Source organism: Triticum aestivum, chromosome 5A (genome assembly GCF_018294505.1).
Source record: "Triticum aestivum cultivar Chinese Spring chromosome 5A, IWGSC CS RefSeq v2.1, whole genome shotgun sequence".
Lineage (NCBI taxonomy): Eukaryota > Viridiplantae > Streptophyta > Magnoliopsida > Poales > Poaceae > Triticum > Triticum aestivum.
The window spans coordinates 89,630,938-89,650,784 of NC_057806.1; the positions used below are offsets into that span (position 1 = coordinate 89,630,938).

The window sequence follows — 19,847 nt, forward strand, 5'->3', positions numbered from 1 at the left end:
CTCCTATATATACCTACGTACCCCCAAACGACTAGATACAGAGCCAAAACCCTAATTCCACCGCCGTAACTTTCTGTATCCATGAGATCCCATCTTGGGGCCTGTTCCGGAGCTCCGCCAGAGGGGGCATCGATCACGGAGGGCTTTTACATGAACACCATAGCCCCTCCGATGAAGTGTGAGTAGTTGACCTCAGACCTATGGGTCCATAGTTAGTAGCTAGATGGCTTCCTCTCTCTTTTGGATCTCAATACAATGTTCTCCCCCTCTCTTGTGGAGAACTATTCGATGTAATCTTCTTTTTGCGGTGTGTTTGTTGAGACCGATGAATTGTGGGTTTATGATCAAGTCTATCTATGAACAATATTTGAATCTTCTCTGAATTCTTTTATGTATGATTGGTTATCTTTGCAAGTCTCTTCGAATTATCAGTTTGGTTTGGCCTACTAGATTGATCTTTCTTGCAATGGGAGAAGTGCTTAGCTTTGGTTTCAATCTTGCGGTGTCCTTTCCCAGTGACAGTAGGGGCAGCAAGGCACGTATTGTATTGTTGCCATCGAGGATAACAAGATGGGGTTTTCATCATATTGCATGAGTTTATCCCTCTACATCATGTCATCTTGCTTAAGGCGTTACTTTGTTTTCATTAACTTAATACTCTAGATGCATGCTGGATAGCGGTCGATGAGTGGAGTAATAGTAGTAGATGCAGGCAGTTGTCGGTCTACTTGTCTTGGACGTGATGCCTATATACATGATCATACCTAGATATTCTTATAACTATGCTCAATTCTGTCAATTGCTCAACAGTAATTTGTTCACCCACTGTAGAATACTTATGCTCTCGAGAGAAGCCACTAGTGAAACCTATGGCCCCCGGGTCTTTCTTCCTCATATTAGTCTCCTACTACTTAGTTATTTCCTTTGCTTTTTACTTTGCTTTTATTTACTTTGCATCTTTATCGCAAAAATACCAAAAATATTATCTTATCATATCTATCATATCTCACTCTTGTAAGTGGCCGTGTAGGGATTGACAACCCCTTATCGCGTTGGTTGCGAGGATTTATCTGTTTTGTGCAGGTACGAGGGACTGGCGCGTAGCCTCCTACTGGATTGATACCTTGGTTCTCAAAAACTGAGGGAAATACTTATGCTACTTTGCTGCATCATCCCTTCCTCTTCGGGGAAAACCAACGCAGTGCTCAAGAGGTAGCACATCATCTTGCCTATCTGTCTCATTCGAGATGATAGGCGTCTACTCCCTCCATCCCATAATATAAGAGCATCTTTGACACTACCCTAGTGTAAAAACACTCTTATATTATGGGACGGAGGGAGTAACTTGTATGTATCCTAATGAGAGAGGTACATAGCATCATGTTGTACGATTTGGTGGCAGAAATTGTAAATTGTTTTGCATGGAAACATTGTGTCTATGATTGAGCGCCTTAAGCCGTGTATTGATCCATAACCTCCTTGCAGTAGATGAACTCAACAAAGTACACAAGTTGGTCAAAAATCATCAGAATACAAATAAAATTAAGCTTTTCTTTTTTTGAGATTATAAAGTTGACTATTGTATTTCTGATCCTCTGATACTCCCACATTCTTTTCACAATTAGTAACTAAAAGTGTCATCTTTTTGGTTAATTGAAGAGTTTGCAAAGGAGCCGGACATGCAGGGGCACGGGATCCCGGTGAATATCGCTAGTGTAACATCCCAAAATTCTAAATTTTGGAATGTTATATCAAATAAATATTTTGCATTGTCTGTTTGATTGTGGTGTGATTGCTTGTGTGAAACTGAGTGAAATTTGAAACTTTTTGAAAGTTAAATGAGAGGGAATAAAAGGACTTTCCCAAGAGTGTTTCCATCTGAAATGATTTGAAACCCCATTTGAAAGTAATGCAAATTTCATGCCACTCAAGGACTTTCAAGAGAGGAGATGGAATGACTTCTCCAAAGTTTAAATGAAAGGGAGTGGGGAGTTAAACCACCTTTAAAATTCCATTTTGGAATCCTTCCCATTTGAATAATTTCAAATTCCTCTGACCCATTTCAAAATAAAGAGAGGAGCAATATGACCGTCCAAACCAGGGACAAATTTGAAATATATTTGAATGAGGAAAAAGCAAAAGGTTTGGAAGTGGTTCGAAATTCAAATTTAAAACCATTTAAGAGTTATTAGGGTTTTATTCAAATTATTTTTCTCCTAAAAATAAATAAATGGAAATAAGTGTAAAATGATTCCCTTCAATGGAAAATTTGGAGAAAATAAATTTGGAATCATTTCAGTATGTTGAAAATTATTTCTATTGTGTTTTATTGCAATGGCATCACTGTTCGACTTTTGTGATTTTTTTTGGATTTTATTTGCCTCTGAAAATATGTTCACATTTCAGGATATATTTTTATGAGAATTTTGATATATAATATGCCTAGGTAAACTTTTTATTTCTATTTTTATTTATTGTCTTTTACTCTCTGTTTATTTAATAAAAAACAGGAAAGCGTTTTTTTGGCCAAAGCCCACCCAGTGGGCCGAACCGCGCCAGCCGGCCCACCTCCACACCTCTCACGCCCGAAAGCGTTTACCCTCGGTCACCCGACCCTTTCTCTTTCCCCCATGGTCACTGGCAGCGTGCCCCGCCCGTCTTCTTCTTCCCCTTGCCCAATCCAGAGCACGTGCGCCCGCCGCCATATCCCGAGTTCCTCGGGATCGCGATCCCAGGCCTTCCCCTCGCGCACGTCTATGTCTTACAAAAAGCCAGCTCTCCCCTCATTCGAACCCTTCGAAAACCCCTCGTCAAAACTCTCTCTCATGCATGCACTCGCAGTTTGGATCTCCGCCACCGACGCTTCAGAACGCTGTCGTCTCCGTCGCCGGTGAGCTACCCCGAAGCCCTTCCGTTCCTCCATCGACGTCTCTTGATGCCTTCCCTCGTTTTGACATGCTTTATCCCCTCCGTTTCCCCCGCAGCGACGAGCTCGAGCTCGTCCGATCTCGTCGGAGACAGGGAGCAAAGGAGCTCGGCCAACTTCGCTTCACCGCCGTACAACGCCCAGGGCCCTCGTACGCACCACCACCGGACCCCCCCTCACTCCGCCGCTTCCGCCCATGCACTCGCCGGAGCACCTTGGCCACCGGAACGCGCTCGCCGTCAACCACCGTACGTCATCGCCGCTGTCACCCTCGCCGTCGTCGCTCCCGCCATCCCTGAGTCACGCCAAGGAGACCTTCATGCTCGCCACCGTCGCCCATGTCGAACGGAGCCCTCCCTAAAGCCAGAGACCAATGGGAGGAGCCGCCTGCGTCAACCCCGAGCCGCCACCACTGTCGACAACCTCGCCGGAGTTCACCTCCACAGCGGTGAGCTCTCCACTCTCCCTCCACCGATCGATCTAAAATAAATGCCTTGGATTAGATCTAATATGAACAATTAGTTTTTTTAGCTAGATCGGTTTAACTTCGGTTTATTTGCGGTTTAGATCTTATCGGTTTAGTCGGTCAGTTTTTCCTTTACTAGCACATGCGGTTTCGTTAAGTATCGGCCGAGTGTTTTATAGATCGGATCGCACATTCTCTAGGCCTAATAGCAGCCCGACGCGTAGCACCTGTCCGGTCTGTTTTTATTCGTTTCTGTTTTAAAAGCAGAAAAGTTTCAATCTTAGATATTTAATATCTTTTTCTGTGCTTATCCAAATTAAGTGATTCTTTTTGCAGTAGGTTCAAATGTTTATGAAGTTTTTGTTTGTGCCATTACTTTCAAATTTTAGTAGTTTAAATTTGACTTTTATGAAATTTGTTCAAATCACTAATTTGGTCGTATCTTGAGTTTTATAAAATATTTTTGATTGATTCTTTTTTCTAATGTTTTGTTATTGTGTTGTCCATCCAATAGCATATAATGATTTATTTTTAGTTTTTTTTAATTAGGGTTTTAAGCAAAACAGTACTGTTTTAGATCTAGTTTTGTTTTAGTCTTTTCTTTAAAGTTTTAATTGTTTTTAATTTATTTTCTTTTTGTCACTTTTGACAAATTTAGTTTTATTTCTGTTGAACAAGAAAAATAATTTTTTTAACTTTAGAAATTTATTTTCTTTAGTTTTATAAGAAAACTTGTATAGGTCATAGTTAGAGTTTTATAATAGCTTTTTATTTGTTTCTTTTTGCAAATAAAGTTTTATGAAAAATACTTTCTGTTAAATTAGTTGTTTTACATTTTATTTTCTGTTAATTTATTAGTTTAGAGCTTTATTTTGATGTTTCGTATTATGTAGGATAAAGAAAAAAAATATGTTTGTAGTAAAGTCTTAGACTTTTCCTTAGAAGTTTTTATCGTAGTTTTCCTTGAAGTTCTTTGGATTTTATTTGATTTATTTTTTGTTTATCGATCATTTTGATTGATGGAATTGATTGCTAGAGTATTTTGCTTATGTGAATGCTATGTTTGACTTAATAGATTTACATCGGAGTGACAGATAGTATCAAGTTATTTTCGAGAGCGTTGTTATCTTCATCAACTTACCAGGCAAGTTCACTTTGACCATGCTTTTCATACCTATGTTTTTATTGCATTTAGTGTCACCATTCATAATACCTCCAGTAGTGATATTGAATCCTTGTAGTTGAGTAGTATGCATGAGGTAGGAAACCCATCTCCCTATTACCAAGCCCGGGACGTTGTTTAGTTCTAAATGCTACGCTATAGTAGACGGGGTTGGTATGAGTGCTCGGGGGTGGTGTGAAGAAGGAGGACTCTACGCCAATGACGACAACTTCATGATGGAATCTACAAGGACAGCATCTTCAGGACCTCAAGACTTCAAGACCTCAAGATTTCGATACTCGAGACAAGAATTCAATACACACTACTGGGTGAAGGACGGATTTGAAGGGTACCGTGGAGCAACCAGTGGATGCATGGTCGGGATGCATGGAGAAGCGCCATGACATCTTGCGGAAAGCTTCACCCAGACTCAAAGAGACGAAAGATTACTTCATGCCTGGAAGCTTACCTGTGCAACCGCAAGTCATTATGGGCTCTGGCTTGGTTGACCTTAGTGGTGATTCTGGCTAGGACGGTGCTAGCAGATGTAGAACTATGATAGGATTGGATGAGCTCCGGATAGTGGTTAAGGGAACTCTTTGGAAGATCATGTTTCGGTCGTCTTGCTCTCAAACACCCTGAAATGCGAGAATGTAAAAAGAGGGATCAACTCTTGCGGGTAAAGTGTACAAACCTATGCAGAGGGTTAAAACCTAATCGATTAGCCATGTCCCCGGTTATGGACAATTTGAGCCTCTAGACTTGGATCTATCTCGAAACTCTCAACACCGGACTAATAACATAATTGTGGGCAACTTATGATGATTTTGGGTTATGAGACATCGGTTGGCCGAACCATGTCATGGTAGAAAACTCCATAGTACAGACTCCTAATATTCCTTTGATGTAGGGAAAATAAAACCAGCCTTTGCACAAACAAAACTTAGATACAGAGCAACGAAGCCATATTGCATATAGTATAGTTTATCATCTGTTTTTCTTATAGTGATCTTGCCAGTACATTCAATGTATTGACCTACACGACTGCAACATATTATGTTGCAGGATTATTTCTATGACAAGTGAGTTTCGTTGTTGGTTACGGTCTACACTCAACTTGCCGATGGCATTGATGGGACTCCACACCAGATTGTTTGTTTCGGCTGAGACTTATGAGGTATATATCAATTTTATGTTATTTATACATGTGATTGCACTTTGATATATACATTGATGTAATGTGTGTGCCAGCATACTGATCCAGGGATGGCACGAATACATAGAGGCTTGACCGTCTGAGGTCGGGTCGCTACAGATATGGTATCAGAGTACATGTTGACTGTAGGATGTGACCATAGAAATCGAAAAGCCCCTAGGACAGGAAATCTCTAAAACTTTATTCTCAAAAACATCCTTTACTTATCATCTTTTCTGATTTTATAAAATATTCCCTCTTACCTCAAATAGTTAGAATATACCCTTGTCCCTTTTGACCACATGGAGGATCAACTGAAGTAGCTCCAAGAAAGACCAGATATCGAACAACTGATGGCCTCTTCAAAGTAATGAGGATTTCACCATGCATTGGAAGAGTTGAAGCTACAACAGTTGAAGACTGCGAAGACTTGAAGAATCTGAAGAATTATTCGACCTTTAGAAGACCAAACCCCTTGTATATACTTACGTTAGATGCGACGATTTGTGAGCTGTCATTTGTCTGATGTTTTTTTTGACAGCCATAAATAAAACCCATTTCAAATTTTTTGTTTGTATTGTGTGTATCTCTCTCTGCCTCCTGTATCTCATCCCAAAACCATTGGAACCAATAGATGATGAATGAAGGATTGGTATTCTCTGAATCGATGACTCAACCGAAGGTAGAACTATGGATTCAGAATATGGAGGATCACTTCAGGAACAACTTGATTGGAAGCAAGTATGAGGTTCAATATGCTCTTCGGTACTTTACAAAAAGTGCTACAACCTGGTGGAAAATGCATCAAGCCATACAAGGATGTAACGGAGCAAGAACTTGGGAGGAATTCAAGAAGACTCTGTTGAGATCTCGTCTCATCTGGAAGCATTGGGACAACCCGATGAAGAAACCTTGTGCCTGCAAGATTTGCGGAGAAATAGGGCACACCAATGAAGAACACAAGGATGGATGCCCTCATTGTGAAGGAAATCACCCAGCTAAAGAATGCACAACTGGGCAGGTTACTTGTTTCCTGTGTGAAGGAGCTACTCATTTCCCGGCTGAGTGCCAAATCTACCCCAAGGTACAAGAAATTACCAAGCACCAGAAAGAAGCCTTCGGGGATAGTTTAGAAGAATCCGTGATGGAGGAAGTTCTTGAAGACCCTGATGGAGAAGGTCTAAACAGATTTTACGCTCATGCCTGCTATTCCTGCGGAGAAGGACATTATTCCCAGTATTGCACAATGAAAAGAGAAGAGTCCGGAGACTTGCCGACAGCAGAAGTGAAGTTTGACCCTCCGGAAATAGAAGATCATTACGGAGAAATCCAGGAAGAGAAAACGAAGGCATCCCCAGAACAACTCAATTTCTGTAGAGAAGGACCTGAGTCATATCACTTGTTACACGTGCAAGGATTTAGGTCATTACACTAATAAATGTACAGAGAAGAACCCAAGAACCCAAAGAGCAGACACCATTCCCAAGAAGACCAAACACTTACCGGAAGTCATTTGTTTTTGTGGTAGGGAAGCAGGGCATTATGCTACTAAATGTCCCGACAAGATGAAAGCTGGAGCTGAGTAGTTGAGAGTTTGATATGGATAACAAGAGTACTAGAAAGCAATTTTATTTTCATAAGTTCGATGAGTTGAATTATGTAATGGAAGCCTCAGAGTTTGTAATGAATTCATGAATCAATAAAGTTAATGTGTCATGATTTCATATGTTGAATTGTATGAGTTATTACTTTACGAACACATATGTTCACCATTTTCGAGGATATGAGAAATATGGTCTACGGATGGATTTGTGTGTTACTTTTTAAGGGTGGTAGTACCCTGTGAGGACACTCAACCCATGGAAAGGAAAATGTATTCCGCGGAGTGAATTTTGGACAAAATAGGTATGAGGTTTATTCCGATATGTCGGTTAACTCAGGAGTATGAAGGAATGAAGTAATATTGGACTTAAAGGAGGTGTAATGTTAGAATATGGAACAATTGTAACTCCCATGATGAGTTAAAGCCATACCGGTGTTGAAGTGGATCCATAACACACAGGCCCAGGAAATTAATAGGAATCAAGCACTCCCTGGAAGAAGAAAGTGGGAAGAAACTATGATTCCATCAACAGACATTTCCTTAGGAGGTTACGAAAACCTGAGATTTGTGAAGAACGATAGATGTTTTGTTCAGCTTGCAGAATTAATGGATATATCCGAACTAAGTTCATCGATAAGAGAAATTCTGCAATGCATGTGAGGATGCTCAAGTGTTAGAATACGTGATTCACTGTCTACGTATGTGGTAATGATTCAAGTACGGGATGGATTGGCCCCCATACCGGAGACTTCTATCATGAACTATTATATGTTGACAGTTGAAAACCATAGAAGAGTGTCGACACGTCAAGCCATAAAACCATAGAATGGTAGGATGATGGAACCTTGTACAGGCAACCGTTGCCAATCGTAGGATATACGATGAGGTTCAACCCAGACCCTATTTTCTGCAAATCCAGTAATTGTTGACCACGATGAGGTTTTCGATAGTTCTTTAGTATTGGCGACAGACCTGTCAGATATGAAGATCCAGTCTCGGAAGAATCTTACCATGAGGAAAGGACACAAGATTTTGAAGAAAAGGTTCCCTACCGAAAGAGCCTCAGTGCCAGAGTTATCCCAAAAAATATGAGAAGACCGACATCGTCAACTTGAAGGATGGAGTACACGGGTCTTGGTTAGAACCATCCCTGATTTTAAGTGTGGTAACATACTAGAGGTTTTCGATCAATTGATATGCTGCAAGACCCTCAAACCCTAACCCTTCTCTTGCTAGCCTCTTCGAATCTCAAGGACAAGATTCATTTTAAGTGTGGTAGGTTTGTAACATCCAAAAATTCTAATTTTTGGAATGTTATATTAAATAAATATTTTGCATTGTCTGTTTGATTGTGGTGTGATTGCTTGTGTGAAACTGAGTGAAATTTGAAACTTTTTGAAAGTTGAACGAGAGGGAACAAACGGTCTTTCCCAAAAGTGTTTCCATCTGAAATGATTTGAAACCCCATTTGAAAGTAATGCAAACTTCATGCCACTCAAGGACTTTCAAGAGAGGAGATGAAATAACTTCTCCAAAGTTTAAATGAAAGAGAGTGGGGAGTTAAACCACCTTTGAAATTCCATTTTGGAATCCTTCCCATTTGAATAATTTCAAATTCCTCTGACCCACTTAAAAATAAAGAGAGGAGCAATATGACCCTCCAAACCAGGGGCAAATTTGAAATATATTTGAATGAGGAAAAAACAGAAAGGTTTGAAAGTGGTTTGAAATTCAAATTTAAAACCATTTAAGAGTTATTTGGGTTTTATTCAAATTATTTTTCTCCTAAAGATAAACAAATGGAAATAAGGGTAAAATGATTCCCTTCAATGCAAAATTAGGAGAAAATAAATTTGGAATCATTTTGGTATTTTGAAAATGATTTTTATTATGTTTTATTGCAATGGCGGCACTGTTGGACTTTTGTGATTCTTTCTGAATTTTATTTGCCTCTGAAAATATGTTCACATTTTAGCATTTCCTTTTATGAAAATTTTGATATATCATATGCCTAGGTAAATTTTTTATTTTTATTTTTATTTATTGTCTTTTACTCTCTGTTTATTTAATAAAAAACATGAAAGCGTTTTTTGGCCAAAGCCCACCTCCACACCTCTCGCGCCCGAAGGCGTTTCCCCTCGGTCGCCCAACCCTCTCTCTTTCCCCCACGGTCACTGGCAGCAGGCCCCGCACGTCTTCTTCTTCGCCTTGCCCAAGCCAGAGCACGCGCGCCCGCCGCCATATCCCGAGTTCCTCAGGATCGCGATCCCAGCCCTTCCCCTCACGCACGTCTATGTCTTATAAATAGCCAGCACTCCCCTCGTTCGAACCCTTCGAAAACCCCTTGTCAAAACTCTCTCTCATGCACGCACTCGCAGTTTGGATCTCCGCCACCGACGCTTCAGAACGCCGTCGTCTCCGTCGCCGGTGAGATACCCCGAAGCCCTTCCGTTCCTCCATCGACGTCTCTTGATGCCTTCCCTCGTTTTGACATGCTTTATCCCCTTTGTTAACCCCGCAGCAACGAGCCCGAACTCGTCCGATCTTGCCGGAGCCAGGGAGCAGAGGAGCTCGGCCAACTTCGCTTCACCGTCGTACGACGTCTGGGGCCCTTGTACGCACCACCACCGGACCCCCTCACTCCGCCGCTTCCGCCTGTGCACTCGCCGGAGCGCCTCGACCACCGGAACGCGCTCGCCGTCAACCACCGTACGTCATCACTGCTGTCACACTCGCCGCCGTCGCTCCCGCCATCCCTGAGTCACGCCAAAGAGACCTTCGTGCTCGCCACCGTCGCCCACGTCGAACGGAGCCCTCCCTAAAGCCGGAGACCCACGGGAGGAGCCGCCTGCGTCAACCCTGAGCCGCCACCACCGCCGACAACCTAGACGGAGTTTACCTCCACCGTGGTGAGCTCTCCACTCTCCCTCCACTGTTCGATCTAAAATGAACGCCTTAGATTAGATCTAATCTGAACAGTTAGGTTTTTATACTAGATCGGTTTAACTTTGGTTTATTTATGGTTTAGATCTTATCGGTTTAGCCGGTCGGTTTATCCTTTACAAGGACGTGAGGTTTCGTTAAGTATCGGCCGAGTGTTTTATAGATCGGATCGCACATTCTCTAGGCCTAATAGCAGCCCGACGCGTAGCACCTGTCCGATCAGTTTTTATTTTCGTTTCTGTTTTAAAAATAGAAAAGTTTTAATCTTAGATATTTAATATCCTTTTGTGTGCTTATCCAAATTAAGTGATTCTTTTTGAAGTAGATTCAAAATTTTATGAAGTTTCTGTTTATGCCATTATTTTTCAAATTTGAGTTTGATGAAATTTGTTCAAATCACTAATTTGGTCGTATCTTGAGTTTTATAAAATATTTTTGATTGATTCTTTTTGCTAATGTTTTGTTATTGTTTTGTCCATCCATTAGCATATAGTGATTTATTTTTCGTTTATTTTAAATTAGGGTTTTAAGCAAAACAGTACTGTTTTAGCTTCTAGTTTTGTTTTAGTCTTCTCTTTATAGTTTTAGTTGTTTTTAATTAATTTTATTTTGTCACTTTTGACAAATTTAGTTTTATTTCTGTTGAACAAGAAGAATATTTTTTTATTTGAAATTTATTTTCTTTAGTTTTGTAAGAAAACTTGTATAGGTCATAGTTATAGTTTTATAATAGCTTTTTATTTGTTTCTTTTTTGCAAATAAAGTTTTTTGAAAAATACTTTCTGTTAAATTAGTTGTTTTACATTTTCTTTTCTGTTAATTTATTAGTTTAAAGCTTTATTTTTATGTTTAGTTTTATGTAGGACAAAGAAAACGATTTTTGTTGTTTGTCGTAAAGTCTTAGACTTTTCCTTAGAAGTTTTTATCGTAGTTTTCCTTGAAGTTCTTTGGATTTTATTTGGATTTTTTATTTGATTTCTTTGTTTTTTATTGATAATTTTGATTGATAGAATTGATTGCTGGAGTGTTTTGCTTATGTGAATGCTATGTTTGACTTATTAGATTTACATCGAGTGATGGATAGTAAAGTTATTTTCAAGAGCGTTATTATCTTCATCAACTTACCAGGCAAATTCACTTTGACCATGCTTTTCATACCTATGTTTTTATTGCATTTAGTGTCACCATTCATAATCCCTCCAGTAGTGATATTGAATCCTTGTAGTTGAGTAGTATGCATGAGGTAGGAAGCCCATCTCCCTATTACCAAGCCTGGGACGTTGTTTAGTTCTAAAATGCTACGCAATAGTAGACGGGGTTGGTATGAGTGCTAGGGAGTGGTGTGAAGAAGGAGGACTCTACGTCAATGACTGCATCTTCAGGACCTCAAGACTTCAAGACCTCAAGATTTTGAGACTCAAGACAAGAATTCAATACACACTACTGGGTGAAGGATGGATTTGATGGGCACCCTGGATCAAGCAATGGATGCATGGTCGGGATGCATGGAGAAGCGCCATGACATCTTGCGGAAAGCTTCACCTGTACTCAAAGAGACGGAAGAATACTTCATGCCCAGAAGCTTACCTGTGCAACTGCAAGTCATTATGGGCTCTGGCTTGGTTGACCTTAGTTGTGATTCTGGCTGGGACGGTGCTAGCAGTTGTAGAACTACGGTAGGATTGGATGAGCACCAGACAGTGGTCACAGGAACTCTTTGGAAGACCATGTTTCAGTCGTCTTATTCTCAAACACCCTAAAGTGCGAGAATGTAAAAAGAGGGACCGAATCTTACGGGTAAAGTGTGCAAACCTCTACAGAGGGTTAAAACCTAATCGATTAGCCATGTCTCGGTTACGGAAAATTTGAGCCTCTGGACTTGGATCCATCTCAGAACTCTCAACACCAGACTGATAACTTAATTGTGGGCAACTTATGATGATTTTGGGTTATGAGACATCGGTTGGCGGAACCATGTCATGATAGAAAACTCCGTAGTACAGACTCATGATATTCCTGTGATGTAGGGAAAATAAAACCAGCTTTTACGCAAACAAAACTCGGATACAGAGCCACAAAGCCATATTGCGTATAGTATAGTTTATCATCTTTTTTTCTTATAGTGATCTTGCCGGTACATTCAATGTACTAACCTACACGGCCGCAACGTATTATGTTGCGGGATTATTTCTATGACGAGTGAGTTTCGTTGTTGGGTTACGGTCTACACTCAACTTGCCGATGGTGTTCATGGGACTCCACACCCGATTGTTTGTTTCCGCTAAGACTTATGAGGTATATATATCAGTTTTATGTTATTTATACATGTGATTGCACTTTGATATATACATTAATGTACTATGTGTGCCAGCATACTAATCCAGGGATGGCACGGATACACAGAGGCTTGACCGTCTGAGGTTGAGTCGCTACAGCTAGTGAGTCCGTCGACCTGCTCCAACGGCGCTTCTTCTACTTCAGCACAAGTAAGCTACCAGTTTCTGTCCTATGCTCTCTCTCATGCCTTTAATCATGCTAAATTTCAAGAAAATGGTGCTACATTTCAAGAACATGTGGATAGGTCCGGTATGGTGGTATCTTTCGTGATGATCATCCATAATATTAGCTTAGCGGACCTCCAATCAGTGTATGCTTTAGTTTGTCTCATTATCTGCCTTGTTGGTGTGACTGTGAGGCATACAATCAAAGTGATGCATATGTTTGAGCGAACTTTTCTCTTGTTTATCCATCGCAAGTGTGTCAGCATTGTAACCCTTGATGTGGCCATTTTCTGATGTCATTCCTCTTCACTGATATTGTTCTTTATGAAAAATAGTGATGTGGTCGTCTTGTAGGCATATAGATAGATCATGGAGGTCTGTAGAGGAGCTTGACTGGTCAGAATTAAGTACATCTATTTTTTAGAATGGAAGTCCCTCACTATGGTCATACCGAAACATTTTATAGCCAAGTTGATGGTAGCGAAAAATTACCATCTTGTATCTTTTGTCCTGGATTTTGTATGTTATACTAGTTCCTGCGTTGTCATCATACTTCTTTCTCCGTTTTACCATTATGTTAATGAGAAAGGGCCCAAATACAAAGAAAACATGCAGTCAATTTAAATATGGTCTAAAGGAAGATTTGCATGTCGCAGTTTAAATTACTTATTGACTGGTTAGAAGGAAATGCTCTGTGGCTATATTGTAACAGTTTCATAACGAAGATTATGGAAGCAAAATATTTCCTAGGTTGCCATCTTTGTTTCTAGATTTTGTATGTTTCACTAAGTTTAGATGTATGCATCGTACTCCCTCTGTCCGAAAAAACTTGTCTCAAGCTTGTTCCTCAAATGGATGTATCTAGCACTAACTTGGTGCTAGATACATCCATTTCAGGGACAAGTTGTTCCGGATGGAGGGAGTACTTCTTATTCGCCTCTCTTGATATGACTACTGTATGAAGTTGTGTTGTGAGTAACATGATCGTTTGACTCATGATGAGCTTGCTTTCCCAGATTTACAAGTAATATGTTGTGTCTGACTGGTTTTATATGTCTCCTTTTATAAATTCTATGATTTGCGAGATATTAATATTAAACTATAGCTGACACATGTTGTGCTTTAAGATGCATGGCATTTACGGTTTGGCGCCATTGAGATTGATGATGCATGAGGATGTCGCGAGGTGCCGAGGAGAGAAGTACCTCCTAGATCTGAGATTTGCAAGCACCAGACGAAATGACAACGCGAGCCAGACGGGGGTCGGGCGTGTTAATCTGTACAATTTGTTGTTGTCTGGTTGTTTTCTGGTGAAATGTTAATTGTTGGCATGGGTGGTGATATTAGCTAGTGTTGAAAGGAAATTCAAGTATTTCTCTGTTTCATGTATGTGTTGTCCGAACAAAGTAATGCAATGAAATGAAATCTCTGTAATAAACCTTTGTTGAGCGAAAGGTTTGAATAGCTGCTGCAAACCTGCAAATTTCTAGTTACACATTGTGTGCATGAATCTAAGATGTGAACTTTGGAATTATGGGATCTATTAGCAAGTAGTTGGTTCAGTCAGGGTGGGATGAGTGAGCCACTATACTGCAAAACTGAGGGTGCATAATGTTTTGTGGCTGGTTCAAGAACTAGTTACGTTTGAAAATCAGCATGCATATCATTTAGTGTGTCCTTTTGTGAGCAATTCTGATGGAAGTAAATTACTCTACATTGAATTTATTGGGGATATTTTCTTGATTAATTGCATCAGACTAGTTATGTTGAAACCATGACCAAATGTCTGAATTTACAAGTTGTTGGACAGTGGTGGGCGATGAGCCGAAGAAATGAACAACCTTGTAGTGTCAGAAGAAATAACCGAATTATTGCTAGGCTGCAAAATAACCTCACTCATCATTTTTTTATAGATATCAATTGTCTTTCCCATGCTACTTATTCCCTTCGTTCCTAAATATAAGTCTTTGTAGAAATTTCAATACAAACTACATATTTAGAATGTATATTTACTCATTTTATTCCGTATGTAGTCCATATTGGGATTTCTAAAAAAACTTATATTAAGAAATGGAGGGAGTATTTATTTGTTTAGTCATCAACTTGCAGAAATTGGGCCAGCAAATGGAGTCTAGCCACAAAAGCGCGCCACCAGTGTCTCAAAAAAAGCGTGCCACCAAACTAGTAGTAAATACACGCGTCTTGCTGATTCTTTTTCTGTAAGAGACCCATGACACTCACCTTCGATTAGGACATGGCCAATGGTCCAGCTTGTGCAGCTGCCCCATGGTTCCACATCAGATGCATGCTGTCGTGGAGAAAATCGGTGAAAAAGACTATATCTTGCAAAGGCCTGGTGTAGCTTGCAGAGGAGCTAGGTTCTTTGCCAAAAAGTGTGGTCCTCCAGGTGAGAAAGGTAAGAGAGAGAGAGAGTGTGCTGTGAGGAAAAACCGAACAACATGCAAGTAAAGTTGATGGAGGAAGAGTCACCGTGGGACCTGGTAACATGCATGAGACCACCCATGCGTTGGGTAACTTTTGTAATGCATGTAGCTTCAGATTTTTTTTATCTAGTTGGAAGATGGGGCAGTAGCATGGTACTGCCTCCATTGTACATGCCCTTAGTCACCGCCGATGAGAATGTCTTCCAACTCTGGGAGCCTTTTATGCTTTGCTCCGACTTGACAGATGCTCAACATCGTGGGTGTCGCGTCGGCCCCGCCCCCGCTCATTTGCCTCTACATGCTGCTCGCCGCCCACGTGCAGAAATTCCTCAACACCGTTGTCGAGAACTTTCCCGTCCGCGGCACCGTCATTGGCATCATGAAGGTATTGCCGAACCCCCTCGTTGGCTTTCTGACTCTGCTAAGTACCGTAGTATTCAGTTTCTGGTGTGTTGCTCTGCATCTTATAGTAATAAATAACTAAGAATGTGACTCACTGATTAGACATATAGTGATTCATATATGCTATTATTATTGCAATAGTACAACCATGTCCGTCTAGGCCCGCCACCAGCCTGATTGGACAAGAGGATATGAAGACAGTGGGCTCCCAACAACGGAGAAACACAGGCGAGGATGGTGAGGCCCTGTCAGATCAGCTGACGATGGTGGATATGGCACCCCAGGGTATGAATGACATGGGAGTGATCACCCATACCCATACAACCCATTCCATCGGATCAGGAGGGCGAGCCCTGAAAAAATAATCTATGACCGCGCTAAGAGCATCTACAGTCGGGCACCTCAAACCATTCCCAACCGCCCGGGCTGACAGACCAGTCACTGACCGGCCAAAAAATTAGACCCGCTTGGCCTCCTCAAACCGGCCCCAAACGTCGGCCAAAAGAGCTACAAGAGAGCCACAAGCTTACAGGGCGTGCCCCGGAGGGTAGGGCATGCCCCTGAGCTCGTGGGCCCCATGCAACTTTGTTTGACCTTATTTCACCTCTATAAATTCCCAAATATTCACAAACCAATAGAAAGCCACCCGAAACACTTTTTACACCGCCGCAAGCTTCCGTTCTTTCGCGGTACCATCCGTAGGCCTTTTTCGGTACTCTGTCGGAGGGGGAATCGATCACGGAGGGCTTCTACATCATCCTTGCTGCCTTTCGATGATGCATGAGTAGTTTACCACAGACCTACGGGTCCATAGCTAGTAGCTAGATGGCTTCTTCTCACTCTGATCTTCAATACAGTTTTCTCCTCGATCTTCTTGGAATTCTATCTGATGTAATCTTATTTTATGGTGTGTTTGTTGGGATCTGATGAATTGTGAGTTTATGATCAGATTATTCACTGAAAGTAATGGAGTCTTTTTTAAACTTCACTATTCATGATTGTTATAGCTTTGAATTTGCTTCCAATCTATCCGTTTGATTTGGCCAACTAGATTGTTTTATCTTCAGTGGGAGAGGTGCTTTATAATGGGTTCAATTTTGTGGTGCCCTCACCCAATGACAAGAGGTATAGCGAGGCACGTATAGTATTGTTGCCATTAAGGGTAAAAAGACGGGGTTTAATGATATTGCTTGAGTATACTTTGTCTACATCATATCATCTTGCTTAAGATGTTACTCTGTTTATCATGAACTTAATACCATATATGCATGTTAGATAGCGGTCGATTGGTGGAGTAATAGTAGTAAATGTCGGCAGGAGTCGGTCTAATTGTCACGTACGTAATGCCTGTATACATAATCATTGCCATGAATATGTCATATCTATGCGCTTTTCTATCAGTTGCCCAACAGTTGTTTGTTTACCCACTGTATGTTATTGTTTCGAGAGAGAAGCCTCTAGTGAAAACTATGGCCCCCAGGTCTACTTTTATCATATTATTAAAACTAAAAATACCTTGCTGCAATTTTATACCTTTTATTTTACTTTTCTTTTTATCTATCTATCACTATTAGAATTAATCCTTGCAAATAACGAATTCAAGGGGATTGACAACCCTCTTGCCCACGTTGGGTGCAAGTATTTGCTTTTGTGTGCATAGGTGCTAAAGACGAGAGTTTGCGTGGTTCTCGTATTGGTTCGATAACCTTAGTTCTCACTGAGTGAAATACTTATCTCTATTGTACTGCTTCACCTCTTCTCTTCGGGGAAAATCCCAACATAATTTATATGTAGCAGAGGGTCAGTCCGTGGCGGTACTGCATGGGTGCAATCACTGTCAGGGAGAGGCATGCACTACAATGATGAAAAGACGGGATTGTTTGGCCCATCCATGTCCGTCTAGGCCCGCCACCATCCCTGTGAGACAAGAGGATATGACGAAGATAGTGGGCTCCCAACAGGGGAGAAACACGGGCGAGGATGGTGCGGCCCTGTCAGATCAGCTGACGATGGCGGAGTCATCGGCCCGCTCGCCATCCTTGAAGACAATGGTCTCGAACTTTGCCCATAGCCATTGCGCGTTTCCTCCCACACACAATAGTTGTCGAGGTGATGGGTTTTGATCGAAGCCCACGCCTCATGCCGCTTGCAGGTTCTCCTCCATCAACAACCCATAGTTGATGTAGTTGGTGCAGGTGATCATCGGGAAGGAGAGGTTGGTGTTGCTACCACCACCGATCTCGCGCACGGTCTCCCTTACCATGACTCACCGCCCGTGCCACGCCATGTCCTACTACACCGGCGACTTGATGAGCGATGTCACTGCAGCAACGACGTCTTAGAGCCGCCCGAGGCTGAAGTTGTTGCCCCCCAACTCTTGTCATGGTCCCTTAATAAGCCTTGGATGCCAATTGTTAGCATAAACTACTAGATGTGTAGCTTTGCCAGTATTAGACGAGGAGAAGAGAGTATCTAGCCGAGGAAGTGTAACAGGTGCATAAACACTAGATCGGGTTCGCGTCGTGGCGCGAGGGTGCCGGTCAGAACGTTTAGACAAAACATGTTACAATTTGTCGGTAAGAGCCCAGGAATAGTATGTGTAGACAACCAATTGTGTTAGAAGCAAAACATAATGGGACTGAAGATGAACATCAGGTTATAAGACAGAATCAAGCTCGGTGCTTTCATACAACTAGAGGTAAAACATAGGACCATACATTACTTTTTACGACAGAGAGATAGGAATTAAAATCTAAAATCTATACATGCCTTGTTCAGAACAAAGTGAAAATAGCAACATACCACCAAGTTGTACCTTCCACTACAAAGACAACAACGGGAATCTAAAGGCGGATATCGAGGTTGGAACAAGCAAACCATCAAATAATTGTAACGACGAATTAAAAGTAACCGTCACAGGAGACTTGCTGCCCAGACATGTCTTGTGATGGTAAATTGCAGGGGCAGCTTTAGAGCTTGCAACATGAGGGCAAAAAATGTGGGAATAGGGAATCACCATTAGATAGTCATCATCCTGTAGAGGAAAGTCAAGGATAAAATAATTGTTTTAGAAAAGGATATGCAGGCAAGAGTACTGCTGCTGTAAAACCACTGAAACTACTCCATAGAATTAACAGAATTAAGATGATCTCCTGGAGTAGTTCAAGCAATACTGGAGTAGTTCAAGATACTGAATCTTGGTGCAGCACTAAGCATGAGATACAATACTCCACAAAATTAACACAATAAAGAAAGTATAAAAGCAAGTTAACAATCTAACAAGGCAAGTTTCAGTACAGCACCAAGTCAAAATCTACTGCAATCTTTGAGCTACTGAATATTCCAAAACAGTGAAGTGAAGTTCCATTTTAAGCTACTGCAATCTTTCTCTTAAATCTACTCATGCATCTGTGGAACTTAGCAGTATTCATTTAAGAATGGAGTAAATTAACTTGGCAGTATGCAAACTTTGAGTAAGTTGACTTGGCATTATATTGAAATTCCACTGCAGTCTTTAAACTACTGTAACCAGTCGGAAATCTACTGGAAACCCCCCAAAAAAGTTCATCTTTTGTACTGAGTACCTTGCGGATGGCGTCGCAGCCGGCGAGGACCTCCTCGATCTGCGTGCACTTCCTTGCCGGCTTATTCTTCTCATCCTCGCTCGTTTCCTCGAGCTTGGTCTTGGCCTTGCCGGCGGCACCGGGCTTGGACTTGGGCTCGCACTTCCACTTGTGATCAAAGCTGACGTCGTTGGGGGGAGGCGAGCTCCGCCTCCCACTTGAGAGCCCGGTCCCGCCGTGCGGCTTCTTCTCGGCCGTCCACTTCACCTTGCAGCCCCCCGGGGAGGCGACGGTGTAGGTATACTTGCGGCGAGCCGGCTGTGCGCCTTGGTGCGAAGGTGCCGGTCCAAACGTTGTAATTAAGCAGGTAATGATGAAGTTAGTAGGAAGGTTTGAGAAACTATTTACATCTAAAAAATCAAAGTAACCATCCATGATAGATGAGTTTACTATATCACAAACAGCAAAATAAACCCAATGCAAGGTAAGCAAGGCATAGTCAATCCATAGGATAATTGATTTGCATGGCCACGACAAAAGCAGTAAGAGAATTGGCAGTGAACTGGACACTAAAACAGTACATTTTTGTGATATTCTAAAAACCAATGGTTTCCTCTTCAGCCCCCTCTTGAACCTATAACA

General features: G+C 41.4%; 1 long non-coding RNA gene across 1 annotated transcript; it reads left to right on the forward strand.

The window, feature by feature from the left end:
- The first annotated feature begins 9,526 nt into the window (after positions 1 to 9,526).
- On the forward strand, positions 9,527 to 14,266 carry LOC123106647 (uncharacterized). Its single transcript, XR_006451423.1, has 4 exons — positions 9,527 to 9,779; positions 9,874 to 10,261; positions 12,667 to 12,781; positions 13,924 to 14,266. It is a non-coding gene; the product is annotated as an uncharacterized lncRNA (long non-coding RNA).
- Positions 14,267 to 19,847: the final 5,581 nt, after the last annotated feature.